The sequence below is a fragment of the Macaca fascicularis genome, chromosome 15 (assembly GCF_037993035.2).
Source record: "Macaca fascicularis isolate 582-1 chromosome 15, T2T-MFA8v1.1".
NCBI classification, from domain to species: Eukaryota; Metazoa; Chordata; class Mammalia; order Primates; family Cercopithecidae; genus Macaca; species Macaca fascicularis.
The window spans coordinates 126386058-126408192 of record NC_088389.1 but is presented as its reverse complement, the minus strand read 5'-3'; the positions used below and the strand labels follow the sequence as shown (position 1 = coordinate 126408192).

Below are 22135 nucleotides of genomic sequence, written 5' to 3'. Positions count from 1 at the left end.
AGGGGCGGGGCGCGGGGGGCGGGGCGCGCAGGGGCGGGGCGCGGGGGGCGGGGCGCGGGGGGCGGGGGGCTGGGGGCGGGACCTGGCAAGCCACGGTTTCCGCCGCGCTGCGCGGGCCTGGGAGCTGCCGGAGTGAACCCCGCGGGCGGTTCTGACTCTGCTGTCAGGGTAGGGGACAGAGAGAGAACGTAAGGTCCGTCCAGGGCGAGCAAACGTTATTAAGGAAGAAAGCCGCCCGCGCCCTCCGTAGCCACCTGAGCGGAGGTTCTCACCTATTCGAGAACTAATGGGTATGTGTGAAAAGGTGGGCTAGGGCTGGGCCCACCTTTTGTAGACACACAGGCCGGACCTGTAATCCTAGCGACTTGGGAGGCCGAGGCGGGAAGATAATTTGAGGGCAGGAGTTCAAGACCAGTCTGGGTAGGTAACAGAGGGCAACACCATCTTCGTTTTTTAAAAAAATAAATAATAAAAATAAAAAAAAGGTGAGCTGGGAGGGATGAGGATGATGAAGTTAGATGGCTTAGCAGCTGTTTTGTAGAAATCACACACTGCCAATTCAGTTTCTCCTGGGGTGGGTAGGCAGGCATAGGGAAATCTGGGGATCTCAGCCTTTGTGAGACCAAACTGGCCCTGGATTTAGAGGTTTGTCTTTCTCGGGTTTCTCATGGGTGCTAACCGTGTGTCCGAGATTTCCAGAGCAGGACCAGGTAACATTCAGGCTCTTTTGTCTTCATAAGTTTACTCACCCTTGTGTACGGATTTGGAGTTCAGAAAGTACATCCTTTATCTATGGTCTTTGTTGAGTTGAAGAATATTTCCGGGGCGGAGCACTAGGCAGGTCTATGTGACTGATGTGACTCTGCCACAAAGCGCAGGAAGGGCTGATGCTGTATCCTCTGGCTTTCACCTGTGTGAAGATTGTATACTTTATTGAGCACACATTAAGTGCTCTGTTTGAGAAGCTCTGCAGTGTGTTTAGAAAATTTTAAGCATGGGTATGTTTCTAAGTCAAGATAGTTTCTTTCTGAGACAGGGTGTCGCTCTGTTGCCCAGGCTGGAGTGCATTGGCACAATCATGGCTCACTGCAGCCTCCACCTCCTGGGCTCAAGCAGTCCTCCTGCCTCAGCCTCCCAAGTAGCTGTGATCACAGGCATGTACCACCATGCCTAGCCAATTTTTTTTAGATTTGATTTTGTAGAGACAAGGGTCTCTCTATGTTGCCCAGGCTGGTTTTGAACTCCTGGGCTCAAGCAATCTTCTTGCTTTGGCCTCCCAAAGTCCTGGGGTTACAGGCGTGAGCCACTGGGCCTGGTGAGGAGCTTTATGAGTTTTTGGAAATAAATGCATGACCAGAGTGCAGGCTGATGAATAGCACTCGCAACAGGCAGTTTGCCAGATGTCACCAAATTTATTGTAAGCAGTGTTTTGATAAGCAGAAATTGATATACAGGTAAGAATGGTGGTATTTTGGCAGCTCTAGTTAATAACTGATATCAACGAATGAAAAGTTTTCTTTCACATACTGCTTTTGGTGTCATATTTCATGTGAAATAAATGACAGGTTAGACAATTTCATTTTCAAATCCAAAGAGCCACATGACTTAGTTTTTGCAGAGTGATGAACTCAGATATCATCAAAACATAGTTTTGTAGGAGGAACAGTAGCCATGCAGAAATGCAGAAATTAGAAGGTATTGTCTAGGGAGCATCAGTACCTGACACTTACCAACTTACTGCTTCTCAGCTCCAAATTAACCCTTCACTATGTGCTCTGTGACAACGGACAGATTTCCTCTAAGCATCTAACCTTTGTAATGAGCAATATATTAAGCATTTTTAATAGACAATGTTGGCAGGACGTTGCAGGAGGAAGGGGATTTCAAATAGTCCCCTGAGGGTAGTGGGTGGAGCTCTGCCTCTGGCACTTTACCAGGATATGCACTTCCTTGGCAACACTGCAACTATTGGCTGTTCTAGCAATAACCTAGCACCTCACTTGATATGAAAACTGGAACTCGAAAGCCCTCCTAACTCCACTAGCAGCCCAATTCCTCACCTGCGCCCCCAATTCTTCACCTGTTCCCATCGAGCCACCGCTCTCTGTAGAGCCGTTGGCCAACCTGTACCCATCACCATTCCCTCTGCACTCACGCCACTGCTTGCTGATGACCTATGTCCTGCCTGCATTCTGGTGGGTTCCTTCCTGCCTTCCCCTTGACTGCACACCAGATCCAGCCTGGGCAAGCCATCAAACTTCTACACAGTAGCTATCCAGTAGGCTGACCTATACCTGCTCGCGTCAGATCTGAAACCCAGATTTGGGGAAGGGGTCCCTTTCAAGTTTATCTTCTTTATTTGTCCTTAGCCATAGGTTCCTTATATTTTCTAGACATACTTTAATCAGATTTGTTGTTTTTTCAGAGATGGGGTCTCACTATGTTTTCCAGGCTGGAGTCCAGTGGCTATTCACAGGTGCTATGATTATAGCACACTACAGTGTCATACTCCTGGCCTCAAGCAATCCTCCTGCCTGAGCCTCTTGAGTAGCTGAGACTACAGGTGCATGCCGCCATGCCTGGCTGATCAGAGTTTACTCATTCATTATATTAAACTTTACCTGTTTAACCTACAGTGTGGTTTCAGTCTCATTATTGGACCCAGACTAATACGGTACCTTTAGATACTATGATTAAAGAAAAGTAAATGTAAACTATTACCGTTTCCATTCTGTTATTATTTAGGAATGACCTACTAATATTTGTTATAATTTGACATAATATTTCATATGTCCATGGTTTAAAAGAAATCAAAGAACACACACTGAAAAATACAGAGGCAGCACCACATGAGTGTAGAGTTGCCAGTGTAGCTACTGTGTTGCCCAAGAAAGCCTCCTCCAGAATATCTTCTGACAAGTTCAACTAGAGATTCAACTACCAAGAATACAGCTCTGAGGGGACAACACCAACTTTTTCTTAATTTGTTAATTTTAAAAAATCTTTCTCCCTTTTGTGGTAAAATATAAATGACATAAAATTTCCCACTTTAACCACTTTTAAATGTATAATTCATTGGCATTAAGTACATTCACACTGTTGTGCAGCCTGCACCATCATCCATCTCCAGAACTTTTATATCATCTCCAACTGTAACTCCATAACCATTAAACACTAACTCCCCATTCCCTGCTTTACCTAGCCCCTGGCAACCACCATTCTACTTTTTATCTCTATGCGTTTGATTACTGTAGTTATCTTGTATAACTGGAATCAAACAGCATTTGTCCATTTGTGATTAACTTACTTCACTTGGCACAATGTCTTCAAGGTTCACCCTTGTTGCAGCATGTGACAGGATTTCCTTCCTGTTTAAGCCTGAATAATATTCCATTGAATGTATCTACCGCATTTTCTTTATCCATTCATCTGTTGATGGACATGTGGGTTGTGTCCATCCTTTGGCTATTATGAATAAAGCTACTGTGTATGTGGGTGCACAATTCATTAATCTTTTTTTTTTTTTTTTTTTTTTTGAGACGGAGTCTCGCTCTGTCCCCAGGCTGGACTGCAGTGGTGCGATCTCTGCTCACTGCAAGCGCCACCTCCCGGGTTCGCGCCATTCTCCAGCCTCAGCCTCCCGAGCAGCTGGGACTACAGGCGCCTGCCAACACGCCCAGCTAATTTTTTGTATTTTTAGTGGAGACAGGGTTTCACTGTGTTAGCCAGGATGGTCTCAATCTCCTGACCTTGTGATCCACCCGCCTCGGCCTCCCAAAGTGCTGGGATTACAGGCGTGAGCCACCGTGCCCGGTCTCATTAATTTTTTGAGTGTTGTATTAGGGGTCCCCAGAAGAGAACCAGACCATATAGATCTACTGGATCTCTCTAGATAGAGATCTATATATAGATATCTATATATATAGATCTATATATCTGTGTATGTATATATCTGTGTATGTATATATCTCTATATAAAGAGACATTATATATATATTTAAAATGGAGAGAGAGAGTGTGTGAATTTTATTTATTTATTATTTGAAACGGAGTTTCACTCTCGTTGCCCAGGATGGGGTACAATAGCGCGATCTCAGATCACTGCAACCTCCGCCTCCTGGGTTCAAGTGATTCTTCTACCTCAGCCTCCTGAGTAGCTGGGATTACAGACGTGCGCCACCACACCCGGCTAATTTTGTATTTTTAGTAGAGACAGGGTTTCTCCATGTTGGTCAGGTTGATCTCAAACTCCTGACCCCAGGTGATCCATCCATCTTGGCCTCCCAAAGTGCTGGGATTACAGGTGTGAGCCATCGCGCCCAGCCAAGAGTAAATTTGTTTTAAGAAACTTAGTAGTGATTGTGGGGGCTGGTACATCTGAAATGTGTAGGGCAGGTGACCAGGCTGGAAATGAAGGTAAGAATTGACGTTGCAGTCTTGAGTCCTAATTTTGCACAGCAAGAGGCTGGAAACATCTTGTAGTTTTGAGAAATGCTTATTTTTCAGGAAACCTGTCTTTGCTTAAGCCTCCTCTGACTGGATGAAACTCATCCACATTATGGAGGGTAATCTGCTTTACTCAAAGTCTACTGATTTCAATGTCAATCACATCTAAAAAATACCTTTATAACAACACTTAGATTGGTATCATGTCTAAGTGTTGTTATAAACGACTGGGTATCATGTCCTAGTCAAGCTGACACATAAAATTAATCACCAGTCCATCTCTGGTCAACCTGGCACCCATACACATCTCCTTAAAACCATACTTAATCTCCATATAAAGATAATAACAAAGTCATACATCTGCCTAACAGGATACAACTATCTGGCATAGAACTGAAAATGCAATGGCTGGGCGCAGTGGCTCACACCTGTCATCGCAGCACTTTGGGAGGCTGAGGTGGGTAGATCACCTGAGGGCAGGAGTTCGAGACCAACCTGGCCAAGATGGTAAAACCCTGTTCTGTACTAAAAATACAAAAATTAGCCAGCTGTGGTGGCAGGTGCCTGTAATCTCAGCTACTTGGGAGGCTGACGAAGAAGAACTGCTTAAACCCGGGAGGTGGAGGTTGCAGTGAGCCGAGATGGTGCCACTGCACTCCAGCCTGGGCAACAGAGCGAGACTCTGTCTCAAAAAATATAACTGAAAATGCATTAACTTTTCCCCAGAAAAGGATGCAAAATCCTTGGGCGATGTTCACTCTTCTTAATATCCTGTAACTTAAATACTATGATAAAAGTTAAGAGTATTTAAATATTGTAGTGAAAAGTTAATACATCCTACGGTATATAAGGGGATAAAAGAAGGCAGAAAAGATTTTACGCGCACACACACAACATATTCATAAGAAAATAAATATTCACAGCAACTACCATTCTCATTTAAACAACTGGTCACGTGTTTATTATACCTGATATTTATAAATACCTTCTGTTACCCATTCCATATTCCCTTGTCCACAGCAAGCACTTGAGCTGGTTGTGTGGTTTTTTTGCCTGGTGGGATGACCCAAACCTTCGTTCCTGAAGGGGCTGCGCCATTCACAGTCCTGCCTGCATTGGGTTGTAGTTGTCCATTGACTTTAATCAGAAGGTGTATTAATTCTAAGAGACGCCCCAGTGGATGTCCTGCATCCCAGACATATTTTTCCTTACCTCTATCGTGAAGTCCAGTGACCCTTCGTAATTAGGAAAAAAGTCATCCCAGGCAGTCGAGTGACTCCCTTCTTTACCTGCTGACTCAGAGGCATGCAAAGCCTGCAATGGCTGGGTGTTTGTCTTGTCATCCAGTTCAATGAAGTCATTGTTGTGTGACCTGGTGGAAGCATTCCTCCCCTCAGAACTAAGACTGGTGTGGCTCGCCAGGCTGAACGATCTGTGGTCCTCCTCACCCACCGCTGGAAATGCTGAGGCAGAGGTGTGTGCAGGGCTGACGCCCGGGAAGGCTGTGATCCTCAGACAGGAAACCCTCCTGAGAAGGTAGATGGGAAGACGGGAGCTGAAGTACTGGGCTTCAGAGGGAGTGAGAGTTGGTGCCTGCCCAGTTACATATGCTCTGACAGGAGTATTCCAGAATATCCCAGGAATATTCTGGGACTTTGGAGACCACACTAGAGGAGTGAGGCCTTGCCAGGCGAGGCAGAATCTTTAGGGAGCATGGCCGCTGCTGTTAGTTACTGAGAGTGAGCTGGGTCTTTTAGTCTTGGGAGGACTTTCTTCCTAATAGCAAGCTGGAGAAGGGATGTGGCAATCTCTCTTTGCCCTCCTTTCTTGGGGCTGGACATAGGGGTAGAGGTGTCCCCCAAGAAGTTCCTTGGTGGTGGGGGTAAAGATGGTCCCTTCTGAGACCAGAGGCCTCCTTGTGGTCAAGTGTGAGCTGACAGTGAGAAAACCGACCTATACACAAGATTAACTGAGTCGTGACAGCCTCAACATTTATTTTCCCTTTCCTTTTCTCAAGGATTTTAGTAAATCCCCATTTGTACGTCTCAGCTCAGTTTCAGCTGTGTCACTGGGTTTTGTAAGAAACCATAGACCTTTCTGTGCATGAGTGGAGGAACAGCACCTTCTTGTGGTCAGCATGAAGGTGGCAGTATTAAACATTTATTTTTAGTTATTTATTTATTTTTGTGAGATGGAGTCTGGCTCTTGTTGCCCAGGCTGGAGTGCAGTGGTGTGATATCAGCTCACTGCAACCTCCGCCTCCTGGGTCTCCTGCCTCAGCCTCCTGAGTAGCTGGGATTACAGGTGCCCGCCACCATGCCCGGCTAATTTTTTAATTTTTTTTTTTTTTTTTTTTTGAGACGGAGTCTCGCTCTGTCGCCCAGGCTGGAGTGCAGTGGCCGGATCTCAGCTCACTGCAAGCTCCGCCTCCCGGGTTCACGCCATTCTCCTGCCTCAGCCTCCCGAGTAGCTGGGACTACAGGCGCCCGCCACCTCGCCCGGCTAGTTTTTTTGTATTTTTTAGTAGAGACGGGGTTTCACCGGGTTAGCCAGGATGGTCTCGATCTCCTGACCTCGTGATCCGCCCGTCTCAGCCTCCCAAAGTGCTGGGATTACAGGCTTGAGCCACCGCGCCCGGCCCCGGCCTAATTTTTTAATTTTTAGTAGAGACGGGGTTTCACCATGTTGATCAGGCTGGTTTCAAACTCCTGACTTCATGATCCGCCTGCCTCGGCCTCCCAAAGTGCTGGGATTATAGGCGTGAGGCACCGCGTCCAGCCCAACATTTATTAAAGAAGGTATCATTGCCTTGTGGAGCTGTATAAGACTGGAAGTTTATACAAGGGCTATGGTGTCCAACTTGGCCTGCTGGAAGTAGTAACCACAGACTCTAAGTGGAGAAGTTGGGGCCCATCAGCGGGCATTTGAATCTCCGGAATCCACCCATCGCAATGTCAGGGCCCTCTTTTGCATACCTGAGTGAGAGAAAAAGGTATGTTCCAATTTGAACTCTGATTCTCCACAGAAAAGGCAGCTGGAGCTGGGGTCGTCGTCCCATCCAGCACATCCAGGTGGCCACCGGGATTCCCTGCGAGAGTCAAAACTCCCTGCAATGTGGGACACTGAAGGCCAAAGGGCTCCCTCTGGCCTCTGAAGAGAACAACTGGGGGCCAAACTGAAAGCTCTGTGGGGACCCAGACGTCAGTGTAAAATCAGCTCTAATTTATGGGGTACCCCAGCACACTGGGCTCCTCAGAAAATCCCTGCTACTTTTGCTTTATTTGTTGCTGTGATGGATGACTAAGGTTTGAAGGAGGAAGAAGAACCATCAGGTAAGTAAAGCACAGTTGAACTGTGAGAGGGAACTGAGGGCCTCAACTTCACCTGGAGAAAATATCCCAAACAAAGCAAAAGCAGCTTGAGATGGGATGTTGTGAGCGGAGCAATAAAAGAGACAATGGAAACAAACATTTCCCTCCGTCGGTATGGTCAGCCAGCAGGGCTCACAGACGCTGGGCTGCCAGTCGTGGGCACCCCTGCTGTGGTGCACCCCCGGGAAGCCCAAGAAGCTGAGGGGCCAAGGTCATTCACTCAGCCTTTTAAAGATCTTGCCTTCAGGCAGAGCACAGGAGCAGTGGGTAGTGTATGAGTGACACCAGACACTGCATGTAACAAGGAATAAAGGGAGGGTAAACACTTCTGCCATCTGTCTCTTCCTATGTTCCAATTCCATCCTGACTCCTTGTTCTGGAGTGGTGTCGTGAGGCTCTCAAGGCACACTCCGACCATGTGCTCTTCCAAGGAATGCCTGTCCAAACGGCTCACTCCTGCCCTGGCCATTCAACAAAACCAGTCCTGCTGCCCTGGCTAGGGACTGAGCTGGATTCAAAGGGAGCCCTGTGTCAAGTGATTCTGAGGGGGACAACACTCTCTGCTCTGCTTGGGGATAAACCTCTGCTCCATAAGAGCGCTTTGCCTGGGAGGCCAGAAAATGGAGCCAATCCCATCTCCTAGAACTCTTGGGAAGTATAGGTTCTATTTCTGGCAAGCACAGGTTCTCCCAGAAAGGGCAGGTCATGGGTCAAACCATGATGGTTCACATTTCCCGTGATGGCTCCTAAATATCTTCACAAAGTACTAATCTGAGTGACTGCTGAGTTATTTGATTGAACGAACTTTTTTTTGTTTGTTTGTTTTGAGATGGAGTCTCACTCTATTGCCCAGGCTGGAGTGCAGTGACATGATCTCAGCTCACTGCAACCTCTGCCTCCCAGGTTCAAGTGATTCTCCTGCCTCAGCCTCCCCAGTAGCTGGGATTACGGGTGCACACCACCACATCCAGCTAATTTTTGTATTTTTAGTAAAGACAGGGTTTCACCTTGTTGGCCAGGCTGGCCTCGAATTGATCCACTTGCCTCAAGTGATCCACTTGCCTCAGCCTCCCAAAGTGTTGGGATTACAGGTGTGAGCCACTGCACCTGGCTCCAGATGTTTTTCAGTAGGTGAGGGTTAAGCGAACTTGGTACCCTTACACCATGGAATACTACTCTGCAATAAAAAAGAACAAAACAAACTACTGACACACACAACAACCAGGATGAAGCTCCTGAAAATTATGCCAAGTGAAAAAAATTATTTCTGAAGGTTACATGTTGTATGATTCCACTTTGTCATTCTTCAACTGACAAAATTATGGAAATGAAGAATGGATTAGTGGTAAAGAAGGGGGTGGAGGTGGGAGGGAAGTGGCTGTGGCTATAAAACAGCAACAGGAGTGATCCACGTGGTGACTGAATTTTTCAGTATCTTGACTATGCCAATGTCAATATTCTGGTTGCATTGTACTATAGTTTTGGGTGATGTTACCATTGCTGAAGGCTGGGTAAAGGGTACATGGGATTTCTCTGTAACAGTTTTTGTACCTGCAGGTGAACCTATAATTATCTCAAACAAAACTTAACAAAATTATGGAAGAAAATGGAAAGAGATGGCAGAGACTACAAATAAATATGTACTCACTTCACTCCACAATGACACTTGGCTCTCACCACCTTAGACAAGTATGAAGATTGATTTGGAGGGAGAAGTCTCCTGTGCACTCGAAAGTCCCTAAGGCTGCCTCAAATTGGAGTCTCATCAGTACCACTAAGATCTCTTGTAGAAGGGAGGACTATTAAAGCTTGTGAGTTACTTTCTTACCTCTCCAAAACAGTTAGATATTTGCTTTATTTTAAAGATATTCTGTACTAACTAGTAGCCCCTGGGCCAAAGAATTCATGATGCATTTCAAAGAACAGGCAAATGTCACAAATGGTCATGATGGATGAGGTAGAAGCCCACAGGAGACTGGAGTATGTGAAACATGCCCACGGGCACGTGGGTCTGGGACCGGAAGGGAGCAGCATAGGCTCTGACTCTTAGGAGGGAAGTCATTCAAGATCTCGTTCCCTACAAGGCGGACTGTGGCTTGCCTGTCAAGACAGCTGAACGTGCTTCTTCTTCAACGGGTGCACACAAAGGGTTGGACAAAACTGCTTGGAGACTTTCTCACTTGGTTTGTGGTTACCTCAAAAACTGACAAGGAATAGTTATATAAAATGTGAACACTGGGGAAGGATGGAGAGGGACATATGGACACTCATTGTACTATTTTTGTAGCTTCTATAAGTAGTTCAAATAAAAAGTTTTTAAAAAGCTAACTTTGTCTTGGTTGGAAATTTGCTCAAGTTACTTTTGCTTAGTCAGTGAACAGGTAAGTATTTTCCCCCTTGAAAGTATCTCAGCTTAAGAAACGGTAAACATCTAGGGAAGGAGAGACCCTCAGATGCCTAGCCATGCCTGGGGTCTGGCCCCTCCACACCCACCTCATTGTCACTGCTGGATGTCTCAGTGTCAGAGGAGGACATGGGCTGATGCACGGGTGGCTCCTTCTCCTTGGGGTCATTGTGTTCACACTTTGCCAGGGACAGGGGCTCCTAATGTGTCCAGAGTTTGTTCCTTCTGGTGGGTTCATGGTCTCACTGGCTTGCTGTGGACCTTTGTGGTCAGCGTTACAACTCTTAAAGGTGGCACCCAAAGAGTGAGCAGCACCAAAATTTATTGGGAAGAGCGAAAGAACAAAGTTTCTACAGCCTGGAAAGGGACCCAAGTGGGTTGCTGCTGCTGGGTTGGGTGGGGGGAGGTGGCTAGCTTTTATTCCCTTATTTGGTCCCTGCCTATGTCCTGCTGATTGGTCCATTTTACAGAGTGCTGATTGGTCCATTTTACAGAGTGCTGATTGGTGCATTTTACAAACCTCTAGCTAGCCACAGAGCACTGATTGGTGCGTTTTTACAGAGCACTGATTGGTGCATTTTACAAACCTCTAGCTAGCCACAGAGCACTGATTGGTGCGTTTTTACAGAGCACTGATTGGTGCATTTTACAAATCTCTTGTAAGACAGAAAAGTTCTCCAAGTCCCCACTCCACCCAGGAAGTCCAGTTGGCTTCACTAAGGGGGCAGAAAGTCACATGAATTTTATTCAGCCAATAAATAACATCTAAGAACGTTAAGATCCATGCTTTATCCTTTATACACCTTTACACTTGCAAATAAAGGGCATGATTATGGGAATTTTTCTCAGTTGAAAAGGTAGTTTTCAGTATTTCTAGCTGCTGAAGAATTCTCAAAATTTGCTTTCTCTCTCTTAATAGAAAATGTATGTCTGAGACAAAAAGCGGCTGGCAAGGGGAACTGGAGGCTGCTCCCATCCTGACCCCATTTCTTATCCTACACCACAGAACTACTGATGCCAAGAGAATGATGAGAAGCACATTTACAACAGAATTTCTCTTATAATTCTTACCCTCAGGATCCCCCTTATTAATTCACGGCACAGTCAGCATGTGTTGGGGGCTCTTCTGGATGAAAAGAATGGGTTTTACTGACAAACCCAACAGTTCCTCAAGACAATTTGTATTTTATTAGTTAAAACAGAAAACAGGAAGCCAGGCACGGCGGTTCAAGTCAGGCGCGGTGGCTCACGCCTGTAATCCCAGCACTTTGGGAGGCTGAGGTGGGTGGACTGTCTGAGGTCAGGAGTTTGAGACCAGCCTGCCCAACATAGTGAAACCTCATCTCCACTAAAAATACAAAAAATTAGCTGGGCGTGGTGGCAGGCGCCTGTAATCCTAGCTACTAGGGAGGCTGAGGCAAGAGAATCACTTGAACCTGGAAGGCGGAGGTTGCAGTGAGCCAAGATAGCACCATTGCACTCCATCATGGGGAATAAGAGTAAAACTCCTTCTCCAAAAAAAAAAAAAAAGAAGAAAAAGAAAAAGAAAACAGGAGTTTGATATTTCTGGTGTTTAATGATTGACAACAAGCAATATGTATTCTTGCCATTACACTGAGACTTTAATTTGACAACTCCAAACACTCCTGTGCCTTGACTGTGGTGATCTCTACTGATACTAGCAGGAGAGAGGAGTGCCATTAAGTAATGAGTCATAACTGCCATCACAATAAGCTCTGCCAGGTTTTCTCCAAGTTGGCATAGTCACTAAGAAAGGCAACAAAAAGATTCTTGGTCTGGTTGCTGCTCAACTAATACCAGGAACAGCTCACATTTATACAGCACTGACTATGTGCCAGATACTAAGAATCATATATGAAATCATTTAATCTTCGTAACAACCTTAAAAGTAGGTACTAGTATCATTCTCATTTTAGAGGTAAGAAAATTAAGTATAAAGAAGTTAAGGTTAGCTAATAAATGAAGGAGGCAGGATTTGAACATAAGCAGTTCCTGACTCATGACTGAGTCATGATTTAAAAATACAAAACCATTTTGCCTTAATTTTTCCTTCTGCCAAGAAAAATAAAAATATAACTAATAAATGATTAAACACATTCTATTTAAGGCTCTCCTTAAGGAGCTGTACAAATTATAAGTTCTAAGGCTGAATTTAAAGTAATAGTTATAAAGTATCTGCTTTCTTCTTTCTTAGAGTCTGTCTTTCAATGTGAGGACCATTCTTTCCTTCCTTAGATAAACCATCTAAAATTAATAAAACTCTTCTATTTACAGGTGACATGATCTTACTGGCAGAAAATTCTAAGGAATCCACACACACACAGAAAAAAAATCATTAAAGCCAATACATGAATTCAGAAGGTTGCAGGACATAAAATCAATATACAAAGATCAATTGTATTTCCACACACTAACAAAGAACAATGCAAAAATAAATTTAAGAGAACAATTCCACATACAATAGTGTAAAAAAGAACAAAATACTCAGGGATAGGCCCGATACAGTGGCTCATGCCTATAATTCCAGCACTTTGGGAGGCTGAAGTGAGAGAATGGTTCCAGCTCAGGAGTTTGAGACCAGCCTGGGCAACATAATGAGACCCTGTTTCTACAAAAAGTGAAAACAAAAAAAGTTTGGCGGGGCGCGGTGGCTCACGCCTGTAATCTCAGCACTTTGGGAGGCTGAGGTGGGCATATTACTTGAGATCAGGAGTTTGAAAACAGCCTGGCCAACATGGTGAAGCCCTGTATCTACTAAAAATACAAAATAATTTGCCAGCATGGTGGTGGGCACCTGTAATCCCAGCTATTCGGGAGGCTGAGGCAGGAGAAATGCTTGAACCCAGAAAGCAGAGGTTGCAGTGAGCCAAGATCACACCAGTGCACTCTAGCCTGGGTGACAAAGCGGGACTCCATCTCAAAAAAATAAAATAAAATAAAAAATAAAAAAAGTTAGTCAGGTGTGGCACACGCTTGTGGTCCCAACTACTCAGGAGGCTGAGGCAGAGGATCACTTGAGTCTAGCAGATTGAGGTTGCAGTGAGCCATGTTTGTGCCACTGTACTCCAGCTTGGGCAACAGAATGAGACCCTGTTTCAAAAAAATAAAAAATAAAATAAATGCAAAACTTGTATGCAAAAAGCTACAAAATATTTTAAGAAATTAAAGAAGATCCAAATAAATGGAAAGATATCCCATGTTCATAGAACAGAAGAAATAGTATTTTATAGATGGCAATACTCTCCAAATTGATTCAATGCAATACATGTAAGAATCTCAGCTAGCTTAGAAATGGATAAGCTGGGCCAGGCACAATGGCTCACACCTGTAATCCCAGCACTTTGGGAGACCGGGGCAGGTGGATCACAAGGTCAGGAGTTTGAGACCAGACTGGCCAATATGTTGAAAACCCGTCTGTGCTAAAGCTACAAAAATTTAGCTGGGCATGGTGGCCTGTGCCTCTAATCCCAGCTGCTTGGGAGGCTGAGGCAGGGGAATGGCTTGAACCCCGGAGGCGGAGGTTGCAGTGAACTGAGATCATGCCATTGCGCTCCAGCCTGGGCGACAGGGAGAGACTCCATCTCGGAAAAAAAAAAAAAAAACAAATGGATAAGCTGATCTTAAAATTCATGTGAAAACTGAAGAGGCAACAGATAGCCGAAACAGTCTTGAAAAAGGACATTTCCCGGCCAGGCGCGGTGGCTCACGCCTGTAATCCCAGCACTTTGGGAGGCCGAGGTGGGCAGATCACGAGGTCAGGAGATCGAGACCATCCTGGCTAACACGGTGAAACCCTGTCTCTACTAAAAATACAACAACAACAAAAAAAATCAGCTGGGCGTGGTGGCAGCGCCTGTAGTCCCAGCTCCTTGGGAGGCTGAGGCAGGAGAATGGTGTGAACCAGGGAGGCAGAGCTTGCAGTGAGCCCAGATCGCGCCACTGCCCTCCAGCCTGGGGGACAGAGCCACACTCTGTCTCAAAAAAAAAAAAAAAAAAGAACATTTCCCAATTTCATAGCTATGAAGATACAGTATTCAAGACAGTCAGAGTGGTACTAGTACAAGGGCAGACAGACCTACACCAATGGAGTAAAACTAAGAGTCCAGAAATAAACCATTACATGCATGCTTAGTTGATTTTTGACCAGTATGCCAAGACAACTTGAAAGGGAAAGAATAAACTTTTCAATAAATGCTGTTAGGGGAACTAGGTATCTCCAATCAAATATGTGAAACTGGACCCCTGCATTCCACCATATACAAAAATCAACTCAAAACAAATCAGGTACCTAAATAAGAGTGAAAACGAGACAACTCTTAAAAGAAAAGAAAGCATAAATCCATAAAAATCATGTATTTTGTAAGGGCCTTATATCCAGAATACATAAGAAATTCTTACAACTCAACAATAAAGAGACAATGCAATTAAAAGTGGGCACAATGGATTTTTAAAAATTTTATTGATTGATTGATTGATTGATTGAGACGGAATCTCGCCGTCGCCCAGGCTGGAGTGCAGTGGTGCGACCCGAATCACTGCAAGCTCCGCCTCCCAGGTTCATGCCATTCTCCTGCCTCAGCCTCCCCAGTACCTGGGACTACAGGCGCCGCCACCACCCCCGGCTAATTTTTTGTATTTTTAGTAGAGAGGGGGTTTCAATGTGTTATCTAGGATGGTCTCCATCTCCGGACCTCGTGATCTGCCCACCTTGGCCTCCCAAAGTGCTGGGATTCCAGGCGTGAGCCACCGTCCCCGGCCATGGGCACAATGGATCTTAATGGACATTTCTCCAAAGAAGATCTACAAACGGCCTATAAGCACTACTTAAAATCACTAATCATTAGGGAAATCCCAATTGAATGCACAATGAGGTATCACTTCATATGTACTTGGAAGGCTATAATTTAAAAGATGGACGGTAAAAAGTGCTGGTAAGAAGGCAGAAAAACTGGCACTCTCGTACACTGGCTGGTAGGAATCTAAAATGGTAAAGCCACATTGAAAAACAGCCTGGGAGTTCCTCAAAAATTAAACATAGAGTTACCACGTGACCAGCAACGCCACTCCTAAGTATATACACAAGAGAACTGAGAACACATTGTCAAAAACTTCTAGGCACATCTTCACAGCAGCATTATTCATAATGGCCATAAACGGGAAACCACCCAAATGTCCATCCTCTGATGAATGGATCAACAAAATGTGATTATTTGTACAGTGAAATATTACTTGGCCCTATAAAGGAACGAAGTTCTGATACAAGTTGTAACATGGATGAACCCTAAAAACATTATGCTAAGTCAAAGAAAGCAGAAAAAAATTCATAGGGAAAGAAGGATTAGTGGTTATCTGGGACTGAGGGTAGAGGGCAATGGTGAGTGACTACTAATGGCTATGAGGTTTCTTTTTGGGATGACTGCTATGGTTTGAATGCTTGTCCCCTCCAAAACTCGGGTTGAAACTTAATCCTCGATGTAACAACACTAAGAGGTGGGGCCTTTAAGAGGTTACTGGGTCTCCAGGGCTTCACTGTCATGAATGAGTTAATCCATTCAGGTGTTAATGGATGGATGGGTTATCAGGGGAATGGGTTGGTTATCACGAGACTGGGTCTGTTATAAAAGCCAGGTTGGCTCTCTCTTGGCATGCGATGTCTTCTGCCACATGAAGACACAGCATGTGGCCCGCACCAGAAGTCGACCAGGTATGGCTCCTTGACCTGGGATTTCCGAGAATCCCAAACTGTAACAAATAAATTTATTTTTCAAATACATTATCCAGTCTCAGATATTCAGTTATAGCAACAGAAAACATACTAAGGCACCTTGGATTCAGTCACACCTGCAGCCACTCAGTTCCTCCTCTTGCATAAGCTAAGACTAAGACAATGATAAAATGTTCTGAAATTATACAGTAGAGATCAATGCACAACTTGGTGAATATACCGAAAACTTTAAATGTGGAATCATTCACTTTAAAAAGGTGAACATTAGCCTATGTGAATTGTGTCGCAATGAAGTAGTCATTAAGTGTAACACTTTCTACTTAGAAAATGCTAGCACACAAAAGTCCTGAAAAGTTTTAGCTCGCAGAACAATCTAAAGGTACTCAATAACAAAACAATGATTCTTACAGAACGACATTTGTAAGTTTATGGCTTTCAAATTCTTTACTGTTATTCCCCTTTTCATATTTTATATAAACTGGAAAATAAACGTAGAAAGAACACTGGTAAGCAATTTCTCCTGTTCTGAAGACATACAGGTGGATTTGGATACACTATCTCTATCAGTTTCCCTTAAACATAAGTATTACAAACAGTAAATGCCTGTTATAGATGTAAAGAGCTGATGATGCTCTCTGTTAAAGAATTTTTTTTTTTTTTTTTTTTTTTTTACCAGAAACCAAACAGATGGCTAACCTTCTGCTACAAACTGATAAGCAGCTATATCTGATAAGCATAGACACTTCTGTTACCACATTAAATCCTATGTTAAGACCAGTCTGGGAACAACAGAGGCTTTGTTAGAAGCGATAAAAGAGATACTCTTTCCACAACTTGGTTACTGCACACAAATTTATTGGTGAAATTCTCTGTGGTGCTGTTCATGATAAATAAGTCCCTTCTAGTCTACTGAAGGCTTACAACTATCACATATACCTGAACATACCAATACACAAAAGTCCTTCCAACGGTGCAGACGTGAAAAACCCATCAAACACTTGTGGGGCTTGATGATCTATCCAGTAACTGCTGTCAGTAAAGCTAATACTCATCAGTGCCCTGCAGCTTTCCTTCCTACTGCCTCACTGTTCCTGTGGGTCAGTGACATATCCAGTGGCTGTCCTTTACCTCATCTCCAGGAGTGAAAGCCATTTCCACAATTCCTAAGAGATTGGCCTGGGTGGGATTGGGGGTGGGGGCACACCACAGTGTATCAAGTTTAAGCTGAACTACATATCTGCTTAAAACAACGCTAACGCCCAATCTTCTCTAGGTTTGTTTGGGTACAGATACCACATCTGCCTTATCTTTCTTCGGGGGCAGTTTCATTCACACTGCTTGAAAGCCTCATTTAACATGAATGTGATCAATCCTGAAATCCTAAAATAAAGCACAGGCAGGAGCAGGGGCTCACGCCTGTAATCCCAGCACTTTGGGAGGCCGAGCTGGGTGGATCACCTGAGGTCAGGAGTTTGAGACCAGGCTGGCCAACACGGTGAAACCTCGTCTCTACTAAAAATACAGAAAAAATTGGCTGGGCGTGGTGGTGGGCGCCTGTAATCCTGGCTACTTGGGAGGCTCAGGCAAGAGAATCGCTTGAACTCAGGAGGCAGAGGTTGCAGTGAGCCGAGATGGTGCCACTGCACTCCAGCCCGGGCGAGAGAGTGAGACTATCTCAAAAAAAAAAAATAATAAAATAAAAAATAAAATAAAATAAAACAAAGCAAATCTAACCTCATCAAGGTTGTCTTATAAAAAAAAGTCAATGCTGATTAAGATTGGAATTCTAATCTATCAATATGTGAAAACTTACAAACCTTAAGGTTTGATTTTCCACCATCATTCACAAATACTACTTTTATTGATAATAAAAAATTATTAGATGCAATGACAAATGAAAATATCTTTATAGAGCTTTGAGCATTCACAACACCATAGCTTATAAGTGTGAATTAATACATTGATAAGGTTTAAGTGGGGCCCAGTTATTGCTGATAAACATCACACAGTTCATTGTTCTCCACTACTGGAACAGGCTTAGGAGTTACTGCTAAAGCAGATAGGGACGATGTCCTTACGTAGAACTCAAAGACTGCTCAACAGTATACCTGGAAAACAAGGGACATTCAAGCACTTACATGCTTAGTGAGTGGCCAAGACTAACTAGGAAGCAATTAATCACATACTGGTTAGAGTCAGATTCAAACTACAAGGGCTGGCCGAGTGCCGTGGCTCACGCCTGTAATCCCAGCATTTTGGGAGGTCAGAGAGGTGGGTGGATCACTTGATGTCAGGAGTTCGAGACCAGCCGGACCAACATGGTGAAACCCCGTCTCTACTAAAAAATAAAAAAATTAGCTGGGCATAGTGGCAGGTGGCTGTAATCCCAGCTACTCGGGAGGCTGAGACATGAGAATCGCTTGAACCTGAGAGGAGGAGGTTGCAGTGAGCTGAGAGTGCACCACTGCACTCCAGCCTGCACAAAAGATAGAGACTTTGTCTCAAACAAAAACAAAAAAGCTATAGGGGCTGTTAATATATATTAAAAAATGTAACTGACCCTTGAACAACACAGGGGTTGGGGTACCAAGCTCCCACATAGTTAAAAATCTATGTGTAACTTTTGACTTCCCAAAAACTTAATAGCCTACTGTTGACCAGAAGCCTCACTGATAACATAAACAGTTGATTAACACACATTTTGTATGTTATGTATATTATATTCTGTATTCTTATAATAAAGTAAGCTAGAGAAAAGAAAATGTTATTAAGAAAATCATAAAGGCCAGGCATGGTGACTCACACTAATAACCCCAGAACTTTGGGAACCTGAGGCAGGAGGATCACTTGAGGTCAGGAATTGAAGACCAGCTTGGGCAACAAAGTGAGACTTTACCTCTACAAAAATTAAAAAAATTAGCCATGTATGGTGCCAGTAGTCCCAGCTACTTGGGAGGCTGAGGTGGGAGGATCGCTTGAGCGCAGGAGTTTGAGGCTGCAGTGAGCTATAACTGTGCCACTGCACTCCAGCCTGGGAGACTGTTAGACCCTGTCTCAAAAAAAAAAAAAAAAAAGATATGGAAGAGAAAATACATTTACAGTACTGTACTCTATTTATCAATACCGTAAGTTAACATCATCTGTTTACAAGATGAATCACCTGTCTGAAATGGCAGGCAACCGCAGCTGCAGACCTCAATCTACAGTACATGTCAAACAATTTAACTTTTTCTCATAATATTACGACTTTTCTCTGCTTCTTGGGAGCACTTACAGCATCACTGGTGGCACTTCATGTGGATCCCATGGAGTTATTAAAGGTTTACAGTACAGCAAGTATAGCATGTTTACTCTAAACCTTTAATAACTCCATGGGACCCATATGAAGTGCCTCTAAGTGTTGTGAGTAGCATATATTTTTGAGAACCAGGAGAGATCATTTTTTACTGTGATATTCAATTTACTGGAGACAAAATGCCCATACAGGCATGACTAGTGTCACATGACATTTCAAGTGGCTATACACAACACTTGATCTCACCACAATAGCAACAGAAGATGGCTACAGGCCGGGCGCAGTGGCTCAAGCCTGTAATCCCAGCACTTTTGGAGGCCGAGACGGGCGGATCACAAGGTTAGGAGATCGAGACCATCCTGGCTAACCCGCTGAAACCCCATCTCTACTAAAAAATACAAAAAACTAGCCGGGCGAGGTGGCGGGCGCCTGTAGTCCCAGCTACTCGGGAGGCTGAGGCAGGAGAATGGCGTAAAACCCGGGAGGCGGAGCTTGCAGTGAGCTGAGATCTGGCCACTGCACTCCAGCCTGGGCGACACAGCGAGACTCCGTCTCAAAAAAAAAAAAAAAAAAATATGGCTACAAAATTATTATAGTACTACAGTAAGTACTACAGTTAATTCATGCAGTTATGATTTTTTCCTATTTATTTATTGAGATGGAGTTTCGCTCTTGTTGCCCAGGCTGGAGTGCAACGGCACAATCTCGGCTCATTGCAACCTCCACCTCCTGGGCTCAAGCGATTTTCCTGCCTCAGCCTCCCAAGTAGCTGAGATTACAGGCATGTGCTACCACACCCAGCTAATTTTTCTGTACTTTTAGTAGAGATGGGGTTTCACCATGTTGGCCAGGCTACTCTCGAACTCCTGACCTCAAATGATCCACCCATCTTAGCCTCCCAAAGTGTGCTGGGATTATAGGTGCGAGCCACTGAGCCTGGCTGATTTTTACTTTTTTAAAAATTTATTTTATTATTATTTTTTAATTAAGGACAAGGTCTTGCTCTGTCACCAAGGCTGGAGTGTGGTGGTGTCATCACAGATCACTGCAGCCTTGAACTTGTCGGCTCAAGTGATCCTCCTGCCTCAACCTCCCAAAGTGATGGTATTTCTAGGCTATGCGGTTCATCCTTTTTCAAACTGTCACAAATCTCCAAAAATTTTCCAATATTTTATTGAAAAAAATCCATGTATAAGTGGACCCACACATTCAGATCTGTAATCCCAGCACTTTGGGAAGCTCAGGTGGGTGGGCTGCTTGAACTCAGGAGTTTAAGACTAGCCTGGGCAACATGGTGAAATCCCGTCTATACAAAAAATACAAAAATTAGCTGGGTGTGGTGGCATGTGCCTGTAGTCCCAGCTACTTGGAAGGCTGAGGTGGGAGGACTGCTTGAGCCTGGGAGGTCGAGGCTGCAGTGAGCCGAGATAGTGCCATTGTACTCCAGCCTGGGTGACAGGTAAGGCCTTGTATCCTCCCCCCGCAAAAAAACGTGAACCCACACAGTTCAAACCACGTTGGTCAAGGGTCAATGAACATAGAGACACAGATCTCCAAGTAAAAAGGTTTTATTTGGGAATAACATATAAGTAGGATGGTGATTAGGATATACAGACCAGGGCAGCATCCAGTATGTCCTGCGAACAACAACAAAAAAGTTAGGGTTTTATTGGAGAAAGAGAAGGTTTTTCAAAGTTGTTGTTGTTGTTGTTGTTGAGACAGAGTCTGGCTCTGTCGCCAGGGTGGAGTGCAGTGGCGCGATCTCGGCTCACTGCAATCTCTGCCTCCCCGGTTCAAGCAATTCTCCTGCCTCAGCCTCCTGAGTAGCTGGGACTACAGGTGCTGGCCAACCAAGCCCAGCTAATTTTTGTATTTTTAGTAGAGACGGGGTTTCACCATGTTGGCCAGGATGGTCTCAATCTCTTGACCTTGTGATCTGCCTGCCTCGGCCTCCCAAAGTGCTGGGATTACAAGCCTAAGCCACCATGCTCAGCCTCAAAGTTGTTTCTTTTTTTTTTTTTTTTTTTTGAGACGGAGTCTCACGCTGTTGCCCAGGCTGGAGTGCAGTGGCGCGATCTCGGCTCACTGCAAGCTCCGCCTCCCGGGTTCCCGCCATTCTCCTGCCTCAGCCTCCTGAGTAGCTGGGACTACAGGCGCCCGCCACCGCGCCCGGCTAATTTTTTGTATTTTTAGTAGAGACGGGGTTTCACTGTGGTCTCGATCTCCTGACCTTGTGATCCGCCCGCCTCGGCCTCCCAAAGTGCTGGGATTACAGGCTTGAGCCACCGCGCCCGGCCTCAAAGTTGTTTCTTTAAGGAAAGTTCATTGGCACTGGCAGCGTCTTATAGCTGGTGTGTTCTGATTGATGAGTGTCAGCAGTTGTTAGGTAGGACTTGTAATCCTGGAGTTACGGTTAGGCTCTTCCAGTTTTGGACTGGGTGTGTCAGGCAGGTGCTCTCATATAATGGCTAGCTGTCCTTGTGCTGCTAGCTATCCTTGTGTGACACATGTAGTAAGCTTTGGTTTGGAAAAAAATTTTTGTGATAGTTCCTGTTATCAGTCTAATCATGTGTGAGAGCCCTCCCTTCATTGCCTTCCCTAGCTCCATTATACCAGGGTTTGACACAAGTGACTCCATTTTGAATTTGACAACTTTCACATAGGCCAAAGAACAAAGTTATCATTGAGGGCTGAAATAGCTGGTGAAGGCTTCAGAAGGCACAAACTGCAGTAGAAGGATGTGAAAAATATGGATAACCGAAGGGTTCGTGAGGGAATTCTGAGCATCGGAAGCATTAAGTTATCTGGCATGAGGCATTAGTAAGAAAACTGCCTGGCTAGATAGGGAGATCCAAGTTGAAGAAGATAAGATT

The 22135-nt window shown here is 44.6% G+C and overlaps 1 long non-coding RNA gene across 1 annotated transcript; it reads left to right on the top strand.

Annotated features, from left to right (window-relative positions):
• The first annotated feature begins 94 nt into the window (after positions 1-94).
• Positions 95-2635, top strand: LOC123569070 (uncharacterized). Its single transcript, XR_006692586.3, has 2 exons — positions 95-290; positions 2426-2635. It is a non-coding gene; the product is annotated as an uncharacterized lncRNA (long non-coding RNA).
• The last annotated feature ends 19500 nt before the right edge of the window (positions 2636-22135 follow it).